Source organism: Sciurus carolinensis, unplaced genomic scaffold (genome assembly GCF_902686445.1).
Source record: "Sciurus carolinensis unplaced genomic scaffold, mSciCar1.2, whole genome shotgun sequence".
Lineage (NCBI taxonomy): Eukaryota > Metazoa > Chordata > Mammalia > Rodentia > Sciuridae > Sciurus > Sciurus carolinensis.
This window is the reverse complement of record NW_025920128.1, coordinates 147679-152689: the sequence shown is the minus strand read 5'-3', so window position 1 is coordinate 152689 and position 5011 is coordinate 147679. Positions and strand designations below refer to the sequence as shown.

The following is a 5011-nucleotide window of genomic DNA, read 5'->3' as shown; positions in this document are numbered from 1 at the left end:
TTTGTTTATGTACCTGAAGGTAAGAGGACCTAGTGAAGGTTTTCCCACACTGTTTACATTCATAGGGCTTCTCTCCTGTATGAGTTCTCTCATGTCTATGAAGATGACTGGATGTAGCAAACGCTTTACAACACTGTTTACATCTATAAGGCTTTTCTCTAATTGGAATCGTTCATGTCTGCAAAAGCAAGAGTCACGAGTGAAGCCTTTCCCACACTGTTTACACCTATAAGGCTTCTCTCCAGTATGAATTTGTTTATGTACCTGAAGGTAAGAGGACCTAGTGAAGGATTTCCCACACTGTTTACATTCATAGGTCTTCTCTCCTGTATGAGTTTGCTCATGTCTATGAAGATGACTGGATGTAGCAAACGCTTTACAACACTGTTTACATCTATAAGGCTTTTCTCTAATTGGAATCGTTCATGTCTACAAAAGCAAGAGTCACGAGTGAAGCCTTTCCCACACTGTTTACACCTATAAGGCTTCTCTCCAGTATGAGTTCGTTTATGTACCTGAGGGTAAGAGGAACTAGTGAAGGATTTCCCACATTGTTCACATTCACAGGGCCTCTCTCTACTATGACAGGATACATCAACGGCTTTGCCATGTTGTTTACCTCTGAGAGCTGTCTCTCCAGTATGAGATCGGGGATATTTTTGAAAACACGAGGAACAACTGAACCCTTTTCCACATGTCACACATTCATAAGGTCCATTTACACTGTGCACTGACGCTTGTCTTTGAACACTCGCATGAGATATTGAAGATGTTCTGCTCTGTTCAAGTTCACATGGCTTCCCTCCACACTCCTGGATCTCATGTGGCTTGTGTGCAGAGTGACATATGATATGCCTATGATGGAAAAAAGATATGGGAAGACTTGTCCACACATATTGCATTCAAAGGGACTTGCTCTACTGGCGAGGTCCTGGTGAAGACTAAGATTTGGAATCTCATTAAATGTTTTCCCACCTGAGCACCTTTTAAAATTTTTCTAGAACCTACCATACGAATTCTGTAAAAAAAAATTAGAAGGCAATTATGGTTGGCTTATGAACACTTTTACATTCATTGGTTGTTATTGAACTTACACTATTACCAATGGCAGGGAAAGTGCTGCTTTTCTGTCATGTCCAAATGGTTTGCATCTGAAGGCCATGATGACTTTGTGACACTGCTTCGCAGAGCTACAACTAAATCAGTGCTATCAAAAGAGCAGTTTCTTAGCACTGTCAGCAAATCAATTACTTTGAAAACACTAAACATGTATCTCACAATAAAGTTCACATTTCTGGTAAAATAGCTATAATTCATATCTTGCTTGTTTTCCTTCCTTATTTGTAAAATTATGGGACATGTTAAATTCCCTCAAGATACTGTTTCCTCTGGTGAGTACAAATTACCTTTGATCTTTCTGGGGATTCGTGTTCTGATCCTCCCATTTGTCTCCTAAAATGTAGACCCAAACGATCATGATGAATCATCATAATTTCAGAATAAATTACGGGATTTATAATGTGGGCAACTATAAAGCAACAATTAAATAGAAGAAAAAAAGAAAACTATTATGGGATTCATAATGCAGAGTGCGATGACATTAGGTCAAATTTATTTCCCAAGGTACTCCCTTTCCACATTCCAATCTTGCCAGGCACAGTCGTCCCCACTAGGAATCCAATAACCTTGGGAGGCTGAGAAAGAAGGATCTCAAGTTCAAAGCCAGCCTCAGCAACTTAGGGAGGCACTGTGTCTAAACAAAATATAAAAAAGGGGTATAGGTGGGAGTCAGGGGTTCAATACCCCTGGGTTCAACCCTTGCTTCAGATAAAAAGCAAAAACACTCCCAATTACTAAACATTTGATTTTGTAATGAAACATCCTTACCTATAGAGGCCAGGTTTCTAGGACTTCCTGCATCACGTCTCTGTGGAGATTCTTCTGGGAAGGATCCAGCAAAGCCCACTCCTCCTGGGTGAAGTTCACAGCCACATCCTCCAAGGCCACAGAATTCTAGAACATTGCACACAAGTGTGGTGCAGGCCAGGAGAGACTGACGCCATGAAGGCTCTATTCTCCACACATGAGATGGTCTCACGACTGTGATCTCCAAACATTTATTCCATGATTTTGTCATCCAAACTTGTCCTCTCTGTCTGCACTCACTTCCCCAAACAGAAGCATTCCAATACAGGAACTGAACTGTCGAGACCCATTAGGGATGCTCTTGAGTCATCCCTAATGTTCTTATAGGGTGTGTGTCTAACACGGGTAATAAGGAAACCCTTCCTGTGCAGGGAGAGCTAATCTTAGTCCTCCTGACAGTAACTACCCTTAGAAATCCCTGCTGACCAAGGTGGACCTTGCTGCTAGGGGAGCTAAGGATTTGGGAGGGATCCACCACACTTAGCAGTGACACTGAGTCACAGTGCTGAGTGTAGGTGAACAACCTGAGCTTTACTGAACGTCCTCCTTCCTCCAGAAATCACATTACTTTGTCCCACTCTTACCCTAGAACCTGAAGGAGCACCCATTTAAAAAGAAACAAACAAAAACATGCTCTGCTCAAGGAGAGTGGGTGCATCTCTGATAGACAACATTTCACTCAATTGTTCAAAATGTGTTCACTGGGGATTGAGAAAAATCAGGCTGCAGCTGGTTTACTCCAGAGCAAATCCAACCAACTAGCAAATGAGAACACTGATTGGTAAACAGCAAATTGCTAATATTTCTGATAGGAGCAAAGAAGAATGGGGTAAGTGGAAAGATGCGTGTGTCTTAGCAATAACTGTCACCAGAGGTCACCTCTTCCACAAACAGCATTGCAAAATGTTATAAATCTCCAAAGTAGACATTAGAGTGATCAAGAAAGTACTTCTCCATGCCTGATAGGAATACAAAGGTGTGACGATTGTTAATACTCTGAAACACAGACTGCCGGCTTCTCTGACATACAGCCAGGTGCCTCGGACAATGTTTCCTTCAAGGACATTTTCCTTCACATAGGCCACACATACACAGTTGTCTGTAGCAAAGGGATCCCCTGTGTGTGTGTCAAGATGCCGATATAACAAACCTAAAGAATTCTCAACGGCAGTATTTGGTAAGGCAACGCACTGTGGAGGATTGTAGCCCAGGAGCCACTGAGAGCACACGGCACAGGTGTGCAGGAGGCTGTGGCACCCAGGACCGTGAGAGTACAGAATGACACTGGTGCAGACGTGAGGCAGCCTAAGCGTGCCCCTCCAGAACGTATCCCTGTACTTACGACACAGGACCCTACAATAATGAAACTCCAAACAGCACAGTACTAGCAGACCAGGGAGAACGCGCCAAGAGAGAAGAAAGCGTTCAGTGAGCTGGCTTTACAGGAAAGCTGATTAGGGAAGGAACAGACACTGTACTGTGGGGGCCACCAGCAACGTAGAACATGGGCCAAGGGCATCCTAATTGCAAACGTGTGGAGGTCTCCATCTGTCCTGTGCTCTCAGGAGGAGGACAAAGGAACTCTAAGATGTACACTCCTGCCTCCCTGAAGTGTGGAGGTCTCCATCTACCTGTGCTCACAGGAGGAGGACAAAGGAACTCTAAGATGTATACTCCTGCTTCCCTGAAGTGTGGAGGTCTCCACCTGTCCTGTCTCTCAGGAGGAGGACAAAGGAACTCTAAGATGTACACTCCTGCTTCCCTGAACTGTGGAGGTCTCCATCTACCTGTGCTCACGGGAGGAGGACAAAGGAACTCTAAGATGTACACTCCTGCCTCCCTGAAGTGTGGAGGTCTCCACCTGTCCTTCTCTAATCACAGGGGGAGGACGAAGGAACTCTAAGATGTACACTCCTGCTTCCCTGAAGTGTGGAGGTCTCCACCTGTCCTGTCTCTCAGGAGGAGGACAAAGGAACTCTAAGATGTACACTCCTGTTTCCCTGAAGTGTGGAGGTCTCCACCTGTCCTGTCTCTCAGGAGGAGGACAAAGGAACTCTAAGATGTACGCACCTGCTTACCTGAAGTGTGGAGGTCTCCATCTGTCCTTCTCTAATCACAGGAGGAGGACGAAGGAACTCTAAGATGTACACTCCTGCCTCCCTGAAGTGTGGAGGTCTCCACCTGTCCTTCTCTAATCACAGGAGGAGGATGAAGGAAATCTAAGATGTACACTCCTGCTTCCCTGAAGTGTGGAGGTCTCCACCTGTCCTGTCTCTCAGGAGGAGGACAAAGGAACTCTAAGATGTACGCACCTGCTTACCTGAAGTGTGGAGGTCTCCATCTGTCCTTCTCTAATCACAGGAGGAGGACGAAGGAAATCTAAGATGTACACTCCTGCTTCCCTGAAGTGTGGAGGTCTCCATCTGTCCTGTGTTCACAGGAGGACAAAGGAACTCTAAGATGTACACTCCTGCTTCCCTCAACTGTGGAGGTCTCCATATGTCCTTCTCTAATCACAGGAGGAGGACAAAGGAACTCTAAGATGTACACTCCTGCTTCCCTGAAGTTTGGAGGTCTCCATCCACCTGTGCTCACAGGAGGAGGACAAAGGAACTCTAAGATGTACACTCCCACTTCTTTGGATACCAGCTCTGCCCTCTTATTCCCAGGCGAATTCTGTTTTCTGTTCTTGAAGTAGAGCATGCTGTCTATGCTTGCTTCAGAATCTTTCCCATGTTCAAATTCCCACACCCCTGAAACAACTGCTGTCACTGATTACCACAGTATCACTGTGACTAATCCCCGGGCCTTTCCCACCACAAGAGACCCAAAATGGAAGGTGGGAGTGAATGCAGACGGGAGTTAAGGAAGGACTAAAGCCCAGGCTGAAGGAAGCAACCAGCAGCCTTGATACTCTGTCAGTGCCTGTTGGGCAGATTTGGATCAATGCTCCTTCTACCAGTGCTGCCCTTAACTCTCTGCATGCAGCCCTGGCTGCTCTGCACTGTGACTTACCTTATAAATAGCACGTTCCTTTCTCTTCCTCTCTCCCTGCTCCTCCCTGCTCTCTCCCTCTCCCTAATCT

General features: G+C 45.5%; 1 long non-coding RNA gene across 1 annotated transcript; it reads right to left on the bottom strand.

The window, feature by feature from the left end:
- Nucleotides 1-285: 285 nt before the first annotated feature.
- LOC124974021 (uncharacterized) lies at nt 286-2167 on the bottom strand. The gene is made up of 3 exons (XR_007106732.1): nt 1888-2167; nt 1407-1452; nt 286-855 (listed from the first exon to the last, which is right to left on the bottom strand). It is a non-coding gene; the product is annotated as an uncharacterized LOC124974021 (long non-coding RNA).
- Nucleotides 2168-5011: the final 2844 nt, after the last annotated feature.